The 25,169-nt window shown below is 40.8% G+C and overlaps 1 long non-coding RNA gene across 1 annotated transcript in view; it reads right to left on the minus strand.

Moving 5' to 3' along the window:
* Positions 1-2,965: 2,965 nt before the first annotated feature.
* The window catches only part of LOC134344850 (uncharacterized), a 43,169-nt gene continuing 20,965 nt past the window's right edge, over positions 2,966-25,169 (minus strand). Inside the window, exons 2-4 of the long non-coding RNA XR_010017541.1 lie at positions 5,048-5,202; positions 3,979-4,047; positions 2,966-3,055 (exon numbers count right to left, since the gene is read on the minus strand). This is a non-coding gene — a long non-coding RNA (uncharacterized LOC134344850). The remainder of the gene's footprint in view (positions 3,056-3,978; positions 4,048-5,047; positions 5,203-25,169) is intronic.

The following is a 25,169-nucleotide window of genomic DNA, read 5'->3' on the forward strand; positions in this document are numbered from 1 at the left end:
TACAGAGTCACAGGGAGAATGAGCAAACGGTACCTAACCATGACATGGTTGAACCTGAGTCTCTGGTGCTGAGACAGTTGCTTAACTAGATATACAACCTTAGAGTGCTACAAGACTGCCCTCTGAATATGCCGTCCAGGCTGACACTGCAGTGTGGTATTGGGATGGAGATCCATGGGTGGTAATTTTAGCTGAAGAAGCATCTGCCTTTTTAGGTTGTGAAAAAAAATATAACTTCCACTGATTAAGAACCAGGAGAGTTATTTTGGTGTTCTAACCAGCTCTCAGCTAAATAATATAACACAACAAATATAACTATATAACAAAATATAATATTAACTGATCACTATTGTAGTCTGTGGGACATTGTAGAGAAAGTTAACTAGTGATAGTTCAATTATTCTGTGCATGCAAGAAAGCTGTGCATACATCCTAACTCCTGGATTAAAATGTTTCATTCTGCCAACAGACATGATCAAACAAAAAGTTTGAGAATCTTAAAAAAAAATGACGTGAACTTTTAATTTGTGGTAAAGTAATACTCTTCTGAGAAGGATGACATCAGAATTCTGTTTTTAAGCATTTGAGCAGTGATGGAACTTCTGTTGCTGTTCAGGTTGAAAGTTTTGCTGATGATGACACATCTGTGAGTCAATCTGCAAATGCAGTGCATTTATGCTTTACTGACACAAATATTAAAACTTAGCTAAGCACTGAACAGTGTAATTAATACATCTGGCATGCTCAAGCATACGCTGAGGTTTGCTTATTCTTGTACCTGCCTCACCAATCTTCTCCATTCCTTCCCCGCGTACGATACCGACCTCTTGGTCAGATACACCACACCGTGTGTTCATTGTCTTCCAGCTGTAGGTGAAAGTAAACCTGTGTGATGAAAAAGTGGTAAACAGTTGGGTGAAATTGGCAATGTTGTCAATATAGTAATAATGTCAAGTTACTTTTATCCCTTCTGTACCGCTATCATTTCAAGCAACTGGATACACTATTTTTGAGGAGGATCAAAAATACTATAGATGCTGGAAATCTGAAACAAATCAAATAGGGAGGAGGAGAAGATGGTGGCGTGACGCAGCTTGCACGGCCACTCCGGTGAATGATATCTGTAATCTGTCAAGTAAGGTGCCGTGCACAATTCTGATTTGATGGAGACAGATGTGAGAGAATGGAGGAACATTTGGAGAAACCCCTGAAAAGCCTTTTTCGCTGCAACTGCTTCTGTATGATCTTGAATCTCCGGAGGGGAAGGCCCCAAGTCCTCGGTTTTGCTTGTTGTTCGGCAACTGGGATGGGGTAGAAGCGCTCGGCAGAGTTGATGCTCGATGCTTGGTGTTGAAGGGCTGGTCAGAGGCTCGAAGTTTTTGGACGGACTCAGAGTCGGCTGTGGTCGGATGCTTCTAATGCATCGACAGCTGTCCGGTGCTTCCAATGCATCGACAGTTGTCGGCGCCTGGAGGTTTATGGCAGGGAGAGTTTCTCCTTCTGCTGCCTGCTATCGGGGCTATTGGGAGTCGATCGGAACTTTGAGACTTTCTTTTACCGTGCCCATGGTCTGCTCTTTATCAAATTATGGTATTGTTTTGCACTGCTGTAACTATATGTTATAATTATGTGGTCTTGTCAGTGTTAGTCTTTGGTTTGTCCTTTTTTTTTGTGATATCACTCTGGAGGAACATTGTATCATTTCTTAATACATGCATGCATTTCTAAATGACAATAAACGAGGACTGAGTGTCCTCATAATTTAATCTAATCTAATCTAATCTAATAATTCAAGAACTAGGTCAGGCAGCATCTGTGAAGAGAAAAAACAGAGTTAATGTTTATTGTAAAAGTATGTGTTGAGATTTGGTGTAAGGTGTATGGCAGCTGTTCCGAAATGTCTACCCAAAGGGCTTATTGGGCTCTGAGTTCTGGATTCTTCAAAACCAGGAGGAACTAAAAGCACAAACACGTTGTACTCTTGTCAATATGCATAAAGCAGCATAAAACAAAAATACAGACTGTTCATTATTCAGATTCTTAATCATATAACAAAAGCGTTAATTAAAGTATATAAATCTTAAATCCTATAATCAGAGGTAGAAAAGAACAATGCATACTCTAGTTTTGTGTTTTAGCTGAAGTAAATAGGAAGAAGCAACTTGTAACTTTTACAAGTTTAATGTAGAAAATGTAACAGTTTTGGAAAAATGTACATCTAGTATATGAGACATATTTAGAAAGCAGGGCCAAGTTTGAACAATTAATTCTGATCATAGTAATTATGTTGAAAAGAGGGAGGAAGAAATTGCTCCAGAAGTCCTCGCGTTAAATATACACCCAATCAAAACAGTAATGATATCAGGTTAAACTAGAGGAAGAGAAAACTTTCCTATGGTTCTCTCTCTGCTGAAAAATAGGTGTACAAATTGGAAAAAATAATTAATGACAACAAGTCATAAACATGAGTAAGTCCGAAGATGATGGAAATCCAGAGCAACACACATAAAATGCTGGAGAGACTCAGCAGGTCAGGCAGAATCTATAAAAATGAATAAAGTGCTGACGTTTCGGGCTGAGGCTCCTCTTCAGGACTGAGAAGGAAGGAGGAAGATGCCGGAATAAAAAGGTGCTGGGAGGGGAAGGAGGCTAACTGAAAGGTGATAAGTGAAGCCAGGTGGGTGGGAAAGTCCTAACGCTGGAGATGAAGGCGTCTGATCGGATGCAGGGGGCAGTCTTAGGCAGGTGAGGACATGTAAAGGATCAGGGAGGGGAATAGAGGTAGACACGTGGTGATGGGGTGGGGATGGACTGAACTGTCCCTGAATTGGGTCACTTAATTGTCCATCACTAGGAATGAATTAGCTGTTTCACCTCCACCAGACTTAGTCAAATCCTGAATGAATTTGTTACTAGTTGGGCTCTAACCCATTTGATGTGGAACAACATAATAAATAAGCGTGTTACATCTGCTTCTCTCCATGCGAGCAGGTCCATCAATCTTCTGGCAATGGATGTGCTTCTCTTCACAAACCTTCTGTTGCTTAGTGTGGGTCTGTTGAGTGAAATAAGATATAGTCAGTTCAAGCTGGCAACCATAATGCATTGTGAACCATCATCAGTAGCAGAGTTATATTCATAATCTCATGGCCGGGAAGTTATCATTACCATCAAGACAGAAGATCAAGTTTTATTCAAGTGGCACATCAGAGCAAAACCAGGCATCATTAGCCGTGCGTCACCAATGTAGCTGACTTACACAGAGGTGAGCTGCATGATGAACAGTAAAAACAGCACACAACTGCTTCAGCTAAGTGATCCCACAGCCAACGGCTCAGACTAAAGCTCTGCAGTTCTCTCACGAGGAAATCTGCAGATGCTGGAATTTCAAGCAACACACATAAAAGTTGCTGGTGAACGCAGCAGGCCAGGCAGAATCTTTAGGAAGAGGTACAGTTGATGTTTCGGGCCAAGACCCTACGTCAGGACTAACTGAAAGAAGGGCTAGTAAGAGATTTGAAAGTGGGAGGGGGAGAGGGAGATCCGAAATGATAGGAGAAGACAGGAGGGGGAGGGATGGAGCCAAGAGCTGGACAGTTGATTAGCAAAAGGGATATGAGAGGATCATGGGACAGGAGGCCCAGGGAGAAAGAAAAGTGGGGGGGAGGGGGAAGCCCAGAGGTTCTGTCACACCTGCTTATGAATGTTGGTGGAATTAAACAACAAACAAAAAGAGGAGACTTCATGAGCATCACCATTTACAATGATGGAGGACCCAAGCCTGTGAGTACAAAAGACAATTTGGAACAGGCAATGGCAGATATATCATAGAAGACAGAAAAGAAGAACTATCAAAGATTGTAGTGTACATCAGATCTGGAGCAAATGAAGAAGGAGCAATTACCATGTTTTAAAAAAACAAATATCTCGGAGAAATTGGTGGGACAGAAAACCAATACATTATTGGTATTAGCTGACCTGTTTCTTAAGGCTTTGAAAGAGGTGGCTGCAGAGGTACTGGGTGCTCTGGTTCTCAGCTTTCATCAACTAGAACAGATCAGAAGGTAGGAACAGTAACCCATATATCTGAGAATGTAGCAAGAGAGAAGGCATGGAACAAAGGAATGGTTAGCCTAAGATCAATGATTACAGACACCCAAATGAGACCCAGATAATAAATTTAATCAGCATTGTCTGGTCTTCCAATTAACTATGGTTCACAGTCCTGTTCAGAGCTGCAATTTAGATTTAATCCACAGTTCATATTTGCATCTGAAGACTGGTGCCTGAAGTCAGTTGCTGAAGTTAATTTGCTGCATATGCCACCCTAAAAAACACTAACAGTCCCTCCTCTTGGCCCATCTGGAGAAAAATAAATATGTACAAGGAAAAGCCAACCGTGTGGTGGATCTACTCAAAAAGGGCAGAAAAAAATGCATCTGTTTCTACTCTCTGATCCCTAATGGCTACCTACAAGATACTAAGCAGAGGGACTGTTCCAGAAATTTGAACAACAGTCTTTAAAAATGCAACTTCATCATTTGTATGCCTGTTGCCTCCTTCCCTGCAGACTGATTGTAGATTTGATCATATTTTTTGTCTTCTCCCCTTATTCTCTGAGAGCTAAAACTCTCTGTCCAGGGGCACCAGCAAGGTAAGTGCATCAGGCTCACAGGCCCTCTCATCGATGTATGGAAGGGTTTGGGGTAGACTCTATTTGAATAACTGCAAGGATCTCTCCCAGGTCTCAGCCCCTTCTGAACTGTCCAGCCAGTTGCTGGGCTGACTGCTGAAAGGGGCCAGGTTAATTTGTATTTGCTTCTCATTCAGGCTGGGGTGACCACCTTCTGATGCCACGTGCAATCTTTCTCAGTCTGCCATGTCATCGTAGTTGTGGAACCTGCTGTCTCTGCTGCAATTGAAATCCTTTCCCATCTATTTTCCTCAATATCATTTCCATTCTCTGCTATCCACCTAATCATCTACCTTCAGCAACCAGCTGTCATAACAGAGTACCGTCACCATGACACTTTAGCATGCTACTCACGGGTTTCTGTCACACTCTTGGTGTCTTCTGCCTTCACATTTGCTATGGGTGTGTTTCCATCAATTGTGGTCAGGTCTGGTGTGGCCAGCTGGTGTTCATCTCTTAGCTTCTGTTTAATTGCACGGTTACTGGGTACACTTGATCCCCCACTCTGTCTGTGAGGACAACAGAAAGGTAACTCATACAGTTGAAGCCGAGTCCAGGATTTCCACTGGTTGCCTCACTGAGTCTGCATACAGACAGAAGTGTCACTTGTTAAAAGTAGCATCTGTGGTCCTATCCATCAGGGAACAAACCCTGCCCTTTCTGGCAGCACCCTCTCCATGACATCGTCACCCAGCTATCTCCTTTCCCTCTGGCTCTCTCTGATCAGCAATGTGCTGCTGTTGTTTTGCTCGGTCCTTCAGCACTTTACCCCAGTTACAGTTGTCCTTCACATCTCCATCTAATCTTGATAACATGCCATTTGTGGTTTCTTCCTGTGCATTTGTAATTTCTGTTGCTTCTTGTTCTTCTGTTGCCCTCTTCACACTGATGTCTGCCCACTTGTTCCCTTTCTGCTCCTAACTATCCCCTTTCTGGTGAGTCTTTACTGTAGTTACCTGGGGCAGCTGAACTGCTTCTAACAGCTGGTTGCTGTGCTTGTTCCTCCCCTTGGACCTCCTGACATGATTCCCACACATCACCCCGTCTCTCCTCCACGCTTGGAGCTGCTGGCTCTCTGTTGGCCATGTTAGCTGCTTTGCGGATCGCACATGTTTGCTGTCTCTGTCTTGTCCATGTTATTTCTCCTTTTCCTGAATTTATGATCACACCTGCCTTGCTCAGTGTGTCTATGCCCAGGATAGTACCTTCATTGTTTGGGCACACACAGAAATTGACAGGAAGCTGCACTCCCTCAATCTCAAGTACCTGAGGCTGATTTCTCTCCGCCCTCATTGTTTCACCTCCTGCTCTGGTAATGTAAATCACCTCTGCGGTCATGGGCAAGGGTAGATCAGTTAACATTACTGACAGTCCTGTGTCCACTAACATTTTGCATTACCAACCCCTGTGTACATCCATGAATGACCACCACTGGTAACAGAAGCAATGCACGCACTCTAGCAAACATGTATGCTAAAATACAATTCCTGGAATGAGTACACATGCCACCACTGGTGTCCCGAACCTTCAGTAACCACCCTCAGCAACTGGTAGCCCCATCTCACCAAATTAACAAATAATGCTTAGTCTCTTACATAAAAGGCAGGAGGAGAAGATGGCGGCACGACGCAGAACGCGCAGCTCTCCGATGAAATGATATGGTATTTGTTAAATAGGGTGCCGTGCAAAATTCTGATTTGATGGCGACAGACGTGAGAAGCACGGAGGAACATCTGGAGAAACTTCTGAAATGCCCGGTTCACTGCCGCTGCTACTGTGCGATCGAGAATCTCCGGAGGGAAGGCCCCAAAATCCTCGGTTTTGCCTGCTGCTGGTGATCGAGGCCGGGGTCAAAGTGTTTGGCAGAGATGGTGCTCGATACCTGGTGTCGGAGGGCTGGTCAGAGTCTCGAAGTTTTTGGACGACTCAGAGTCGGACTGTGGTCGGGCATGGCAGGGAGAGTTTTCTTCCTTCTCCTGTCTGTGTGAGATGTGGGACTTTCGAGAGACTTTGAACATTTTTACTGTGCCCATGGCCTGTTCTTCATCAAGTTATGGTATTGTTGCACTGTTGTAACTATATGTTATAATTGTGTGGTTTTTGTTAGTTTTTCCGTCTTGGTCTGTCCTGTGTTTTGTGATATCACACCGGAGGAATATTGTATCATTTCTTAATGTATGCATTACTAAATGACAATAAAAGAGGACTGTGTGTCCTCATAATCTAAAAAAAACATACACACACACAAACCCCTTTAATATCTACCAGATCAGCTCTCCACTGTTTTCCTGATACCTCACGATCTGATAGCCATCAGCCCTAACAGGTCCAAGAGTAAGTGCTAATTTTAAAAGTACTCACCTACTTAGACTGCTGAGATCACTGGCCACACCATGGGTCGCAAAGGCATCCTGGACGAGCCCCAAATGTTATCTCGTGAACAATGCCACTGGACAGAAGTGCTGGTTGACGTATAGCAGTCTCTTTAGTCAACAAAGTAAGACAGAGAAGTCATCATATTGAGACCCCTTTTAGAGGAAAAAGGCCTTCCTGACCCAACACTACACAACATTTTATATGCCGAAGATCAAAGAACAATTCAGGCTAAAGATCAAAACACATTTCTATACTTACAATGCTTCCTTCGAACCGCACACCACCCTTACACCTCCCCCTTCACAGGCACACAACAAACTCCTAAATGATGACCAAATAACAAATTTAATCAGCATTGTCTGGTCTTCCAATTAAATACGGTTCAAAGTCATAGGAATCCATTGTTCAGAGCTGCATTTCAGATTTAATCTGCAGTTCATATTCGCATCTGAAGACTGGTGGCTGAACACAGCTGCTGAAGTTATTTGGTCTATGTGCTTACCCTAAGAAACACTTTAACGATAGGAAACAAAAACCGAGCTGACAGTATTCTGTGGATCAGGTTGCGCCCGTGGAGAGAAACGTCCAGATAAACAGCCTCAACCTGAAATGTTGACTGTCTGTTTTGAGCAGCTGATGCTGTCTGACCTGCTGAGGTCCTGCAGCTGCTTATTTTTATTTGCTACAGATCCCAGCATCTGCAGTCTCAATTATATAGCTAGAAGCTACCGTGAAAGCATTCTGCCTCATTTATTTGGATGAGAAGATTAAGTATCATATTTGTAAGTCTGTTCATTCATAGCTGGAACTCTGTAAGTTATCAGTGCCTGTGCCATGTGACAGTGGGTATAGGAATAGATTGAGGTGGGGGATGAATGTGTGGCTGAGGGATTGGAGCAGGGGGCAGGGATTCAGATTTCTGGATCATTGGGACCTCTTCTGGGGCAGGTGTAACCTGTATAAAAAGGACGGGTTGCACTTGAATCTGAGGGGGTCCAATATCCTGGCGGGGAGGTTTGCAAAGACTAATGGGGTGAGTTAAAACTAGAATTGCTGGGGGGTGGGGACTGAACTGAAGTGACGGAGGAAAGGGAGGTTGGCTCACAAACGGAGAAAGCTTGGAGACAGTGCAATAGGGAGGATAGGCAGGTGATAGAGAAGGAACACACTCAGACCGATTGTTTGAGATGTGTCTATTGTGAGCAGTATTATGAACAAAGCAGATGAGCTTAGAGCATAGATCAGTACTTGGACCTATGATGTTGTGGCCATTAAGGAGACTTGGATGGCTCAGAGGCAGGAATAGCTACTTAGAGTACCAGGCTTTCGATGCTTCAGAAAGGACAGGGAGGGAGGCAAAAGGGGTGGGGGCATGGCACTGTTGATCGGAGATGGTGTCACGGCTGTTGAAAAGGAGGAAGTCATGGGGGGATTGTCTACTGAGTCTCTGTGGTTAGAAGTTAGGAATAGGAAGGGGTCAATAACTCTACTGGGTATTTTTTATAGGCCACCCGATAGTAACAGGGACATCGAGGAGCAGATAGGGAAACAGATCCTGGAAAGGTGTAATAATAACAGGGTCGTCGTGGTGGGAGATTTTAATTTCTCAAATATTGATTGGCATCTCCCTGGAGTGAGGGGTTTAAATGGGGTGGAGTTTGTTAGGTGTGTTCAGGAAGGTTTCTTGACACAGTATGTAGATAAGCTTACAAGAAGAAAGGCTGTACTTGATCTCTTATTGGGAAATGAACCTGGTCAGGTGTCAGATCTCTCAGTGGAGAGCATGTTGGAGATAGTGATCGCAATTCTATCTCCTTTACCATAGCATTGGAGAGGGATAGCAACAGACACGTAAGGGATACATTTATTTAGAGAAGGGAAATATGAGGCTATCAGGCAGAAACTTGGAAGCATAAATTGGAAACAGATGTTCTCAGGGAAACGTATGGAAGAAATGTGGCAAATGTTCAGGGGATATTTGCTTTGGGTTCTGAGTAGATATGTTCCAGTAAGACAGGGAAAGAATGGTAGGGTACAGGAACCGAGGTGTACAAAGACTGTTGTAAGTCATGTCAAGAAGAAAAGAAGAGCTTATGAAAGGTTCAAAAAACTAGGTAATGATATGAATCTAGAAGATTATAAGGCTAGCAGGAAGGAGTTTAAGAAAGAAATTAGGAGAGCCAGAAGGGGCCATGTGAAGGCCTTGATGGACAGGATTAAGGCAAACCCCAAGGCATTCTGCAGGTATATGAACAGAAAGAGGATACTACGTGAGAGAATAGGACCAATCAAGTGTGACAGTGGAAAAGTGTGTATGGAACTGGAGGAGATGTCAGAGGTGCATAATGAATACTTTGCTTCAGTATTCACTATGGAAAAGGATCTTGGCAATCGTTGGGATGACTTGCAGCAGACTGAAAAGCTTGAGCATGTAGACATTAAGGAAGAGGATGTGCTGGAGCTTTTGGAAAGCATTAAGTTGGATAAGTCACCGGGACCAGATGGGATGTACCCCAGGCTACTGTGGGAGGCGAGGGAGGAGACTGCTCTGCCTCTGGCGATGATCTTTGCATCATCAATAAGGATGGGAGAGGTTCTGGAGGATTGGAGGGTTGTGGATGTTGTTCCTTTATTCAAGAAATGGAGTAGGGATAGCCCTGGAAATTATAGACCAGTGACTCCTACTTCAGTGGTTGTTAAGTTGATGGAGAAGATCCTGAGAGGCAGGATTTATGAACATTTGGAGAGGGATAATATGATTTGGAATAGTCAGCATGGCTTTGTCAAAGGCAGGTCGTGCCTTACGAGCCTAATTGAATTTTTTGAGAATGTGGCTAAACACATTGATGAAGGTAGAGCAGTAGATGTAGTGTATATGGACTTCAGCAAGGCATTTGCTAAGGTACTCCATGGAAGTCTTATTGAGAAAGTAAGGAGGCATGGGATCCAGGGGGACCTTGTTTTGTGGATCCAGAACTGGCTTACCCACAGAAGGCAAAGTGTGGTTGTAGGCGGGTGATATTCTGCATGGATGCCAGTGACCAGTGGTGTGCCTCAGGGATCTGTTCTGGGACCGCTACTTGGATAAGGAATTGGGGAGATGGGTTAGTAAGTTTGCTGAGGACACAAAGGTTGGGGGTGTTGTGGATAGTGTAGAGGCCTGTCAGAGGTTACAGCGGGACATTGATAGGATGCAAAACTGAGCTGAGAAGTGGCAGATGGAGTTCAACCCAAATAAGTGTGAGGTGGTTCATTTTGGTAGGTCAAATATGATGGCAGAATATAGCATTAATGGAAAGACTCTTGGCAGTGTGGAGGATCAGAGGGATCTTGGGATCCGAGTCCATACGACGCACAAAGCTGCTACGCAGGTTGACTCTGTGGTTAAGAAGGCATACGGTGCATTGGCCTTCATCAATCGTGGGATTGAGTTTAAGAGCCGAGAGGTAATGTTGGAGCTATATAGGACCCTGGTCAACCCCACTTGGAGAACTGTGTTCATTTCTGGTCTCCTCACTACAGGAAGGATGTGGAAACCGTAGAAAGGATGCAGAGGAGATTTACAAGGATATTGCCTGGATTAGGGAGCATGCCTTATGAGAATAAGTTGAGTGAACTTGGTCTTTTCTCCTTGGAGCAACGAAGGATGAGTGTTGACCTGATAGATGTGTACAAAATAATGACAGGCATTGATCATGTGGATAATTAGAGGCTTTTTCCCATGATTGAAATGGCCAGCATGAGAGGGCATGGTTTTAAGGTGTTTGAAGTAGGCAGAGAGAAGATGTCAGGGGTAAGTTTTTTACACAGGTAGTGGTGAGTGCGTGGAATGAGCTTCTAGCGGCGTTGGTGGAGGCAGAAACTATAGGGTCTTTTAAGAGACTCCTGGATGGATACACGGAGCTTCGACAAATAGAGGTTTGCGGGTAAGCTTAGGTAGCTCTAAGATAAGGACGTATTTGGCACAGCTTTGTGGGCTGAAGGGCCTGTATTGTGCTGTAGGTTTTCTATGTTTCTCTGTTTCTGTTTGACGCAGAGAGCGCCATAGGATTCAATCATCCTCAGTTTCTGAGGATGAATGAAGGCAGGGCAAATGGAAGAATCTGAAGTTATCCACATTGGTAGAAAAAAATTGAAAATTTGTGTATTTTTAATGATGGGAGAATACAAGGTGACCTAATTTATTCCAAAGTTCATATGCAAACAGAGCAAGTGATTAGGAAGACCAATATCCCAATTCAAGGTTTCAACCTGAAATGTTGACCATTCCAAATTCCTCCCCTCTCCTCTACCACCCATGGATGTTTCTTGGTCCGCTGAGTTCCTCCAGCAGACTGTTTGTAGCTCCAGATTCCAGCATCTGCAGTCTTTTTGAATCTCCAAGACAAATGGTACGTTGCCCTTTGTTGCAAGTGGATACAAAAGGAAAGACGTTTAAATGTAATTGTTTCGGGTCCTGGTATGATCGTGCCTGGAATTTCTGGTTTCCCTACAAAAGAAAGGATAGATTTATAACAGAATTGCAATGGAAATTCATTGAATTGATTTCTGGGACAAGAAGATTGTTTCATGTTAGAGGATGAAGCTGTTTGGACCTAGGCACTCTGGAGTTTAGAAGAATGAAAAGTGACCTTATTGAAATGTGCAAAGTTATGAGAGCTCTCTGTAAAAACTAAAATACAAGATTTGTATTTGTAGCTGTTTGATGATCAGTGTGGAATTGATGGCTCAAACCCCTGTTTCCACTCTGGATGATTCATGACTGGACAAGTTAGATATTGATAGGGTGTTTCCCCTGGCTAATGAGACTTGAATTATTAATTGCTGTCTCAAAACATCACTTTGGTCATTTAGGATAGAGAAAGTAAGAGAGATCTTCACCAGGCGCATCACTGGAATTCTCTATCCAAAAGGTTTGTGGACTTCCAGTTACAGTGTGTGTTCAAGGCAATGGTTGATTATTATTTGGATATTCAGGGAATCAAAGGATGTGGAATTGGTGTGGGAAGTGGAACTGAAGTAAAATATTAAGTAGGATTTTACTAAAAAGTAGAGCAGATCTGAAGGGTAATAGACATTTCTTTCTTTTATTTCTTGCTCCCAGATTCCTGTGTCTCATTGTTATCAGAATTCTATCAGATGATCCATTTTGATCTCATCTTGAGTTCCATGTTATCATAAATCAATCTTGAATCAATTTACTTCACTGTGGGTGACATCTGGAAGCAGACGAATGTACTGTGCACTGCAAAATCTCTGAGCCTCAACAACATCCCAGTTATAGTGTTGCACTGTTATTCTACTGCTCTCACAGTGCATATATACAAAGTTACACGGTGAGTTAAAAACCTCAAATATCACCCGAGATGGAAGCTTTCTTCAGTGTTTTAATGAGACCTTACTTTTGAAACTGCAGAAAGTTAAGTAAAATAAATATTGAATACAATATAGAATCACCCCATGTCTGAATATACTAATGATGTTGATTATTCTCTCAATTGGTGTTAACCAATACACGCATGTAACACTCCATAAAAGTGCTGTGTAAACAAGAGTAAATGCATGGTGCAATGATGTCTTAATAATGATTAAGTGATAAACAGTATGTCCTTCAAACTATATCTACTTGCTGTTTATTATACTAACAAAATTTAAAATTAGATTAGATTAGATTATGAGGACACTCAGTCCTCGTTTATTGTCATTTAGAAAGGCATGCATTAAGAAATGATACAATGTTCCTCCAGAGTGATATCACAAGAAAAAAACAGGACAAACCAAAGACTAACACTGACAAAACCACATAATTATAACATATAGTTACAGCAGTGCAAAGCAATAACATAATTTGATAAAGAGCAGACCATGGGCACGGTAAAAAAAAGACTCAAAGTTCCGATCGACTCCTGATAGTCCGGATAGCAGGCGGCAAAAGGGACAAACTCTCCCTGCCATAAACCTCCAGGCGTCGACAACTGCATTGGAAGCACCCGACCACAGCCGACTCTGATTCCGTCCAAAAACTTTGAGCCTCCGACCAGCCCCTTCGATACAGCTTCCTGAGCACCATCCTCTGCCAAGTGCTTTAAACACACCATGGCCGCCGAGCAATAAGCAAAGCCGAGGACTCGGGGCCTTCTCCTCTGGAGATTCTGAATCACACGGTAGCAGTGGCAGAGAAGAAGGCATTTCAGAAGTTTCTCCAGATGTTCCTCTGTGCTCTCACGTCTGTCTCCATCAAATCAGGATTGTGCATGGCACCCTACTTGACAGATTACAGATATCATTCACTGGAGTGGCCACTGTGCGCTGTGTCACGCCGCCATCTTCTCCTCCTTTCAACTCACAGATATTACTTTCTCAAGGGCTAATATGAGAGGATCAAGATAGATGTCGTTCCACCATGTGAATCCAAATTAACACACACAGGAAATTATATAGAGACAGCTTATGTACATGAACTGATGTTCATACAAAGCAAACTGTGCCTCTAGAGATCAGAACAGCTATGCTCCTGAATGAGTTATGGATCTTAAACTGTCGCACTTCTACTTACTAAAGTAAAAAGTTGTTTGGTATGTCCTGTGCTTAAGAAGTGAAGTCAATTATGTTTTTCTTGCCCTGTTCCCAATAATCAGTAATGAACTGTGTAATTGACAGAGCTGAAATGAAGTTAAGAAAACCTAAATTAATTAAAGATTAATTAAAGATTAAATTAATTAATAACCTATTAACTAATGTTCATCCAGGTTCATCTTTTAGATATAGCATAGCACTCTTATATTTTGTGCTTCACACAACGAGAACAATTATTATTTATTCTTCATTTCAGTTCAAAATTAAAAGTACATTTATTATCAAAGTATGTATACATGATAGAACGTTGAGATTTGTCTCCTTATTGACAGCTACAAAATAAAGAAACCTCAAAAGAACCCATTAAAAAAAAACAACAAACACCCAATGTGCAGGGAGAGAAAAAAAAACAAATCATACAAAAACTTAAAAGTAAGAAAATAGCTTCAGACTGAAGTTTTCAAAAAACAGGAAGCCTGGCATCACTGTAGCTGTACAGGCCACAGCCTCAGTTCACCACAATGCTGAGTAAGCCATGCAAGACCACAGACACATAACCAGGCATCTCTACAGTCAGAGCTTTATAGCTCTGTAAACATGCATTCCAATATCCTTCTATTCCTACAAGTTCCTCATTATGAATATCTTGTTTGCTCTTTCAAGTGAATTACTTCCTCCAAATTAATTTCCATTTGTTACTTTATTCATTGCCCATCTGAGTGGTTCAAAGATACCTTCTTGCAGCCTAGATTTTCTTCCTCATTGTTAACTACACAACAGATCACAGACTCTTCACAAAGGAAAGCACTGATTATTGGGGAATCCCAATACATGGCTTCAATTCTCTAAACTCATTGAATAGTTTCAATGGGTTTTAGTAAATACATTGCAAAAACCCCATATAAAACTGTTCTCATAAATAACTCTCTTTATTTCCTCAAATCCATAATTTGGACTTGGGAGTCATCTCTCTTTTTGTATCTAATAGATTGCCCTGGGTCCTCAATATCTGCAGCTTAAATGTTCCTGTTGCTCTGATTGGTTTACCTTGAATGACTGCTTTTGATCAACCTTTGATAAGCCCAATTTATACTTCTGCGTCAAATGTACACCGTGGGTATGGTGTAGTCGCGTACCTTATGCTGTACTCTACACTGTAGCCTGACACGCACCTCTCCCAAAATATAACTATGCGACGCGACGAAGCAAACCACAACAACTGTGATTGGTCCGCTTGGTAGCATCGCATTTCCAGTTGCTTCTTCTTCTCCGCCATTTCAGAATTGAGAGAGAAGAAACTCTTGTTCAATATTTATTAGCTCTAACTCCAACATGATGCGCTCAGTTTCAGTCGCCATTGTTTGAAGTACAGGAAGAAACTCAACACAGTAGCATAGAAACCCCACCGCCAACTAGCGTTTTGGCAGTGAATTGCAGAGCAACGCAGACACACCAACGTACAAGTATAAATGCTCACAATGGCATAGGCCACTTGCATAGGCTGCGGTGTAAACTAAGGCGTGCCCCATATGGACAAGTATAAATCAGCCTTTAATTGTATTATAGCCTCATTAGAAAGGCTGATACATTTTTCTCATCATCTATCATCACCTCCTATTCCCCCTCCTCACCCCACCCACAGTCCAAGGGCTCCTGAGATTAGGCTAGGTTCCTTCAGGTGGTTATAGCCAAGGGTGGTAATGGGGACAAGCTCCCACTACCTGTTTAATGCTCCCAATGGCGTGTGGCTCAAATAACCTTTGACAACCAAGTCTAGCTCCTGGCGTTCACATGGGGCTTGGCTACAAAGCCTGGCGGAACAGTTTCCACTGACAGCAGAAAGGGCAAAAGTGGGTTACTGGGCCATTAAAACCAGTCACTTTGGGCAGATGGGCCTTTTTGGCTGTGGTTGGCAGCTCATCTAGGAGCAAAAAAACTCTGATCTCAAACCTCCACTGCCTGGATATGTACCCACTCATGGGGAAGGCTTCGGGGGTAAATATCAAGGGACAATCCGGAGCTGGAGTCCCTAAATAAGTCCTATGTTGACTTCAATACTGATTGGCAATTCCTGTGACACTGCTCTTACCAAACTGTATTGGTCTCTACCGTTCCTTTGGGTTCATCAGATGCATGAAGAGGGGGTGCTTGCTACAAGGGCAACAGCTTCTACCCCACCTCGTACTGCCTAGGCTTGCCTATCTAGACAGCTAGGACGCAACATCCATAGTCGACTGTGACTGACGGATGCTTCACTCATTCAGGCTAGGATTCAGTTGGGGGTTGCTAGCAGCACCACTTGAAGAGTCTGAAGGGCCTGATTCACGTTTTATCTCTAAATAAATAATAATTAACCTCATCTATCACCACTTCACTTTATCATGTTTGAGCAATACCTTTGGCCCCTGTGTTTCTTTTCTGTGTCAATAATTCTGGTCCTTGCTCTTCACTTTCCATTTTCTGCTCCAGGACATGGAACACAAATACATATACAGTATATCTAAATATCCCTATATACCTACTCTTTCAGAGGTTCAATAGGAGTGGGTCATGCATTATTTTCACTTTTGAAATCCACACTGATTTCTCTATCACCTTTCCAGTTTATAAATGATTTTCTGCGATATCTTTGAGTAACGACTCCATTTTCTAGCACCGATGTTGAGCTCATTGCTCCAGAGTGTTTCCATGCATGTTTTAAATATAGAATTCACGGTAGTCATCCGACAATAATTCATTTATATATGCTGCTTTTCCTTTTTTTATTTAATTGCATTCAACAGATATGAGTGTAAAATCAATTGAATTTGGGCATTTTAGTTAATTCAGTGGCTCAGGGAAGTGTGTGAATATCAGGGATTCAAGTAATCAATATGATCAGATTTTTTTTAAAGCTAACATCAATCATAGTGACCATGAAATAACAAGGTTTTCATTTTAAAAGCTGTCTGATTCTATCATATCCTTCAGGATAATTTGCTCTGCATCTGATTTCAATGTAGTTGACTCTGCAACTACTCTGTTCAGAGGGCAACTAAGGGTGAAGAATAAATGTTGGTCTAACCAGTAATAAACGTGTTTTGTGAAAACTAAGTATTTATTTATGGTGTAATATTAATTAGCTTATCAAATGGTTTGACTTAAAAGTAATTAGCAACTGGTTACATAGCACCTATTATTTTGGTATACTAGATATACTGTATCTTTAAAGGAAATTGGACATTTAATGTTAAATTCAATCCACCTAACTGGCTGAAATGTAATTCCATAAGATAGTATTTTTTGAGCTGACTTTGATATCACTTGAGATTGTCTTGCTGTGTGATACCAGCTTTCACTGACAAAGTTCCTTTTAAATCATTGGCTCTTGCTTTCCCGACTATTGTACTCGGTTGCCCTTTGTTGCTCATGCTTATTTTAAACCACTTGAACTTAAAATACATTGGGAAGACTAATATTATTTTCTGCAATTTCATGCAAATTCAAGTCACTTGAGCAATAACTGAATACGGGAAAATTGCAATGTATATAATCAAATATTTGTTGGAAACTTAGCCAAGCGAAACCATGCTTATATTTTGTGCCTTGAATAAAACTATGCTTTCACTTGCTGAGAAGATCCAGATAGCATTGAGATAATGTGATAGATTTAAATTAATATTGTGCACTGGTTATTTAAGCTATTTTAATTAATAGATATACTAAGTTTAATCTTTAGTTCTTGACATTGTAATAGTGATAATTTTGTTATCATGGATATAGTGAAAAAAGTAAGGTCATTTAAATAACCCGGTTTTCAATTATTCCCAGTTATTTGTGAATCTGGCAAAGTAGTGTCAATTATACCTCACAGTGCAGCTCTGTGGCAAAGTTTTATTGCGAAATTGGTAATGTGAGCCAATCTAAGGCGGGGGAGGGGAATAATTTAGGCATTTAATAAACTTTATACCTTGATGGTGAAGCTTGATTTCAGTTTTCTAACATGTATGAATTAGCAAGGTTGGAATATCAATTTATAATGTAAATGGCATACATCCTCAAAAATGGGAAAGTAATAGTTGCTATTTATGGCCTTAGCATACACAACAAGTATGTGTAATGGTAATTTATAAATATTTTGAAACGTTAAACATCACATTCATCCAATGAGGACCGGTTTGTCTTTTGACATTTTTGTATTACACTTATGTTTTGCATAGTGGATAAATTTCTTGTATGAATAGCTTTTATTACATATTTCTCTGTGTGATTGTTGATTGCTCCTGATTAGAGACAAAAAAAAAATCCTAATGCATGGTATCCACCCTTACAGCTATGCAGGCTTGACTCTTCCAACTGCCATGCCACGTTTTGATTTCATGCATACCTGTCAGCTCCAAGACCTAGGACTCGATGAGATTGTGGGTAGCTTGTCAGAGATTAGACTCATTCCCTAACTTCCTGTATTGTATTAAAATACTAGATGAAAGTCTGAACAGTTCTAAGTGACAATTTAACTTTTATGAGCTTGCAGCATGTAAAGTGTTTGTACAAATTAAACACTGCAGCTTTGTTAATGTCTGGTGTTTGCTGATAGTGGCTGAATTATTTCTTGGTTTCAGGCACCATTGGCATGAGGATGTTAATGAAAACATGAGTTGTATGAATGAAGAAAAACAATCTGAGTTAATGGTATGAGAGTTTGCCTGTCTCTGTGTGTCTTTCAATGCTTGTGGAACTCTTATTATTGGGGTACCCATCCCTTGGTTCTTGAGATTTCACCTAGACTAAGGAATCACAATCAGTGCCTAGGACCCAGGGTGCTTTCACAAGACATAATTCAGAGTGTTAGAGTGAGTTTTTGGGTAGGTGATTCATTTACACTTAAATGACTTTGGCCACCAGTCTTCTGTTTGACAAAGTACTGTGGATTGAGTTCACAACAATGCATTTCCTAAAAGCTGTGTATATCGGAATACTAGCCAGATGCTGCGGATGGAAGTATGAAGTTTACAGGTAGTTTCAAAGACAGCCTTATCTATACTTTATAAATATTAATTGTCCTCTATGTTAGCACGTAAAATACCAAATAAATGTATTGTGGATTTGACTTGCACTCCTAAAGGCTGTGGATACCAACCCAGACATATTGGCATCGGGAGGAAAGGATGAAGTCAAAAGGTGCGATGTTTTGTATGTAACTTCAAAAGGAAGCATTGTCCATGCATTGTCTATAACTTTGAAAATAGCTATTTCCCTTTGTGTTTAGCATACAAATATCGAGCCCACATTGGGCTAGCAGACCTTTCTACCGAAAGCGTCTCCATCTGTATGATGCCTGCTGTACCTTGTTGTGTCAAATAAAGAAGCTGCTTTGTATCTACCAGTGACTCTGTCTCTCCAGTGATTTCATCCACGCTACAACACAGAGTTCCCCTAAAACAGTGACAATCAAGAAATAACTAAAAATCCTGAGCCCTGAAATTGTTGTGGAAATCTTTGTAACTTACTACGAAGTATTTTGTGTGGTTTATTTGTGCTTTCTATTTTATGATAATAAATCAGCCTTCAGTTACTTTGGCGTGCTTGTATGCATATTAGCACATCTTCTGGACACTTGAATTGTTTGGTCTTGGTCTCATCAACCCAGCCTATTACACATTCAGGCTTCCTGATATATACCCTTGAGATCTGTAATAATTTGGGCCAGAGAGTCTCAAGACTGAATGCAGAGGTTGTACTTCAAGACAACTGATGAGCACATTCTTGAATACCTTTCACCCTGGCAGCCTGCAGTCTCTTCCCATGAATTCAGAATAGAGTGGTTGTTTTGAAAGTCTGATTTCAAATAAAGTGGCCTGCCTGACATAGCTGACAGAGTATGACTAGAATCTGAACACTGGGCTATTTTTTCTACAGACTACATGGTGATGTTTTCCTGCTCTTTAAGATGCAACCTTGGGAATTTCCACTCACAGTTTTGGGAATTTCTCTGCCCACTGACCCTGTTAACTCTTCTCATTGAATACAGTGTCAACAGAAAATTCCTCTTCACCATTTAAATCCTGGCATTTACAACTGAATCATAGACAATACACACAAAATGCTGGATGAACTGAGCAGGTCAGGCAGCATCTATGTGAAATGAATAAATTGTTGATGTTACGGGCCAAGACCCTTCTGATGAGTTCCTCCAGCATTTTGTGTGTGTTGCTTTGGATTTCCAGTATCTGCAGACTTTCTTGTGTTTATGAATCATAAGACATCTCACCAATGCAAAGTTTGCTGGATTTCACAAAGAAACTCTTCTTAGGAAAGAAATAAATAACTATTCACATTGCATGAACAAATCCTAAAAGCAAAATCAGAAATCTTTTGCTTCGGATGTTGATTCCAGTGAACCTGTTCAACATTGTGAAGGAGTCTGTATTCATGGCCACAGTGGACTGCAGTAGTTTCATATTTTTGCTTCATCCCATGTATCCGTGTACCTTATGTTACGTACCCCGTAACTGGGTTGCCAAACCAGCAGAAATGGAACGCTCGTTGGAGTCTGGATTACTAGGAACTAATAAAGTTTAATTAAAGACATAAGTAATACAGTACACTAATCGTAAGGATATCAATGTAACAGGTTAGCAATGATAATACACACATAGACACAGAAATAGGGTAATAGGAATCAACCAAGCTCTATCGCAGTCTAGGGGTAAAATGATCAGTCTTAAGTGAAGCAGAGTTCAGTTCAGTTTAGTGCAGTTCGCAGTAATCGCTGTTGTACCGTTGGAGAGAGAGAGAGAGAGATGCAATTTGGTTCAGGCAGACCTTTGATGTCTTCGCAGTTGGTTTCAGGCAGACCCTTTTATGTCTTCTAATCCCCGCTGTGGTCACTGACTGTGACCCCTCTGTTCCAGATACGATCGTTCTTCTGCGGTGAACCCGGCACCCAGGCAGGGGCGGACACACACCTCAGGTTCCCACCAATTGTACCTTTACACCCTGTGAGCCTCTGGCCAGTTCCCGCGAACTGGACCTCCAAGATCCCACCACTTGTGGGGGTACACTGCTCTTTCCAAGGTCTCGTGGTCTCATGGTGTGTTCGTGCCTTAGCAAGCCTGCTCTTTTTATCCACCTGCTGGGGTATCACCTGTCCATCAAACTTCAAATAGTTCTGGTTCAAAGCAACCGGTCTGTCAATATTCTGAATTGTGTTTCTTTACGTTAATCCCTCTCTTCTCTCTTACTAGCATTTTGAATGTTTCTCCATTGTTTTTCTTATCTCTCTCATTAACATCAATCGTCCGATAGCTTTGCTTGGCGTCACACATAATAAATCAATCTAAGCTCTTCCTCACAGCTTTCAATAATACCATATTTTGAGAACAACATTTGTAAAAGTTCTCCTGGTAAATATATGGGTGAAATCCTATGTCCCCCAATCAGTATAATGCAGCACAGAAGTAGGCCAATCATCTAATTATGTCAAAGATGGCTTTCTGACCAAGCTATCCAATTAGTTGCATTATTTTCCTCTTGACCCAAATTCCTATAATATTTCCTCTTTAACTCCAGGTGGAAAATCGTGTCAAAGTAACTTCTTAACTATTTCCTCCATCTTTAATCAATTCCAAACTGTATAATTTGCTGTGCTGAAAAATATTCCCTCATTTCGCATTTTAATGTAATCATCTTAAACTTGTCTCCTTTGGTTACTGACTACATGGAGGAAGATTTTCTTTATTTACTCTATCAGAACCACTCGTAATTCTAGAAAAACTTTATTAAATCTCCCCAATCTCTTTTGCAATATGAATGATCCCTATGGAATTCTAACAGTCGGATGAAGGTAACAGGAAAATAATCAATTGTAAATAGAACTGAATTTCACTTTGAGCTTTACCAATATGTATATACTTTCTGCATAATAACAGGATCAGATCTGAGAATTATGTTGCATTTGGAGGTGGTCTTCCAACCAGACCTGAATGAGTAATAAGTACAACCTCTAAGAATCTCTACAGCATTCCAGGAGCATCTGAACACGAGTATACACTTAATTGCAAATTTTTGCATGACATGTGCCTTATAGAAGATTTACTTATTTAAGCACAGAATAGGCCCTTCTGGCCCTTTGAGCTATGCTCTCCAGCAATCCCTTGATTTAACCCTAGCCTAATCACAGGACAATTTACAAAGATCAATTAACCTACCAACCGATATGTCTTTGGACTATGTGAGGGAACCAGGGCACCTGGAAAAAAACCCACACGTTCACGAGAACATACAAACTCCTTACATCAGTGACGGGAATTGAACCTGGGTCATACGTACTGTAAAGTATTGCGCTAACCACTACATAACTGTGCTGCCCATCATGGGTTCTGTCATATAAAGATGTCCATCAGAGTATGTCTCATTTGCATATTTATGTACTAGTAAACTACATTGCATGCACTCTAAGTAAATGTAATGCATATATTGACCGAAATTATAAATGGTATTTGTTAAATGGCTTTCTTAAACACTTACACTTCAAGTCTCTGGTTTAGCTATTGAATTTGTCCTGAGATAATATGTAAAAACATGACTCAACTTGCTATGATTTCTGTCTCCTTTTCTGTGGTTGGTTCTATATTAATTTCTGAACTCGGTTTGTCATTGTATATTTCCGCAATATGTTTCAACAGATGTACACTGCAATTATTTGGTCAGCATGAACAATTCACACAAGATTTTGGTTTGTACTGCAGACTGCATGATCTCTGTTATAATCCATTTTTTGTGTCTCAATCTTATTGTTAGTTTTAATAATCTGACTTATTCATGTTGTCTGAACTGCTTCTCATTGTCTTTCCTTAATATTATGTTTAGATTTGTATTATGATGTTGCTTTAGCTTCAATAGCTACCCTCCATTCTCTCCTCCAACAAGGTTGCAGCAAACGTCAACATTTTAAACATTTCTAACTCAAAACAACTCCTCTGAGATAAATCCTGTGGCAGAATATGGCATTTTATGGTTCTTAAACCAGAAACCAGCTGAAGTAGAATTTATGGTTACATTTAAATAAGCTGAAAAAACTGGTGTCTTCAAGGACTCCTAAAGAGTGCTTCCAGATGTGGTGACGGCGCCGTGGGAGGGCTGATGGTACAGAGGAATGTGTGAATACCTCAGGTCATTGCATCTTGTAAAATACTTAGAAAGAAATGACAGGATTTGAGTCCTATTATGTGGCAATTATTGATCTATAACACAAAATGCAAGAAAATATTCTCTGCTCCTCAATTATTTATTTTATTTAGAAATATAGCGTGGAACAGCCCAACGAACCATGCCTCCGAGCAACCCACCTATTTAACACAGGTCTAATCACAAGACCATTTACAATGAACAATTAACCTACTAACCAGCATGTCTTTGGACTGCGGGAGGAAACCAGATTACCAGGAGGAAACCATGCTAACCACTATACTACCATGGCACTAGGGCAATTACATATTGTCCTGCCATGCAAAATTCCACATGTCTAGATTCAATGCATTTGGAATGAGTGTTGATAAGGACCAGCAAATTGTTCTTGCATCTCTGACAAACATCAATGTGGGATCTTTGGAAATATCATGTTGGCCGCATCCACGTCTATAGGGTTCTGCACCTTTCATAGACCACACACGTGAGCATCAAATTTTGTAGATTAGTACCTGGCCAACATACAAAGTTTTTGACAATTGCTTACATAATTCAATTCATCCAAAATTTTATTTTCTGGCTTCGTAAGACTTCCTTGAATAGTTGGTAATCGTAAGATCATTCCATATTCTCTTCAAATAGCTCAATCTTTGAGAAGGTATTCTTTATATATTGTCTCAATGATAACTGCGTGTGTGGCTGGAATAATATTGAATCATATCCAAAATGGCTTTAACTTCACTAGATAGCTTGTAAACTATTAGTACCATCTTTAGTTCGAGATGGACAACTTCTTGCTGGATAGAGACACTTTTGTTTGAATTTCACGTTGTAGTAATGTTTCCATTTGAGAATCTCTTCTAAGTATGAATACTGCTACACAGGTGATGATCTTCATCTTGCACCATCTTGCCTCTATATGCCACATGAGTTTCAACAATGAATTGATATGACATAGGACCTATATCATACTTATGATGAGGTGGATTTCAAAGTTCAAAGTGAAGTTTTTATTAAAGCACATCTATGTCACCATATACTGCCTTGAATTTTTTTTTGCAGGCATTTACAGGAAATAAAAAGAAATACAATAGAATTTATGAAAAACTATCAATAACAAAGACTGAGGAACAACCTATGTGGAAAAGACAAATTGTGAAAATAATAAAAATAAGTAAACAAATAATATTGAATTGTAGAGCCCTTGAAAGAGAATCTGTAGGTTATCGAGTTAGTTTATCCTTGAGGTGAGTGAAATTATCTATGCTAGTTCAGGAGCCTGATAGTTGAAAGTAATAGCTATTACTAAATCTGGTTATCTGGGACCAAAGGCTCCTGTGCCTCCTGTCCAATGCAGCAGCGAAAAGGGAACCTTGAAGATAGATGCTGCTTTCTTGGAGCAGTATTTCTTGTAAATGTGCTCAATGATGAGAAGGGTTTTGTCCGTGCTGGACTGGACTGTATCCACCATTTTTTTGTAGACTTTTACAATCCTAGGCCTTGGTGTTTTCATACCAGGCCATGATGCAACCAGACAGCCTGCTTTCACCGTCTATCTATAGAAGTTTGTTAAAGTGTTACATGGCATGCTGAGTTATGTAAACTTGTAAGATAGTAGAGGTACTATCGAGCTTTCTTTGTGATAGTTCTTTCATGCTGGTCCCAGGACCTGTCCTCTGATATGGTCACGGAAAGGAATTTAAAGTTACAGACATATTCACTTATTCAATTCCGATCCTCAAATGAGGACTGTGTCTGGACTTCCAGCTTCTTCCTGTAGTCAATAATCAGCTCTTTGGTACTGCTGATGTTAAGAGGTTGTTGTATAGGCACCATTCAACAAGGTTTTCAATCCCCCTCCAATATGCCAATTCATCACCACCTTTGATTTGGCAATTACATTGGTGTCATCATCAAAATCAAATATGGCATTGGAGTTGTACTTAGCCACACAATCATAGGCATAAACTGAGTAGATCAGGGGGCTAAGCACACAGACATATGGTGCACCTGTGCTGATAGTGACTATGGAGGAGATGTGTTGCCAAGCCATACTGATAGGCAATTGACTCCAATTGAGCATACCCTTGAATCTAGTCTCCATCTCTGTCAATATTAATTCCCCCAATTCTCTATAAAAGCCTTGAGATATCTGTGATGAATACTATTACTCATCAGCTACTTGGATGAGGATCTCCTTGTAATCGCCATACATAATCATGCAGTCTTATCAGTGTTGAGTATCCCCATGAATGATTGTCCATTCAGTTTGAATTGTCTTCATGAGATTCTTTTCTTTAGTTATTTTTTAACTAGTCTTCCACCAGGCTTTTCAGTGAAGATATCAGGGGTTGAG

The sequence above is a fragment of the Mobula hypostoma genome, chromosome 4 (assembly GCF_963921235.1).
Source record: "Mobula hypostoma chromosome 4, sMobHyp1.1, whole genome shotgun sequence".
Lineage (NCBI taxonomy): Eukaryota > Metazoa > Chordata > Chondrichthyes > Myliobatiformes > Myliobatidae > Mobula > Mobula hypostoma.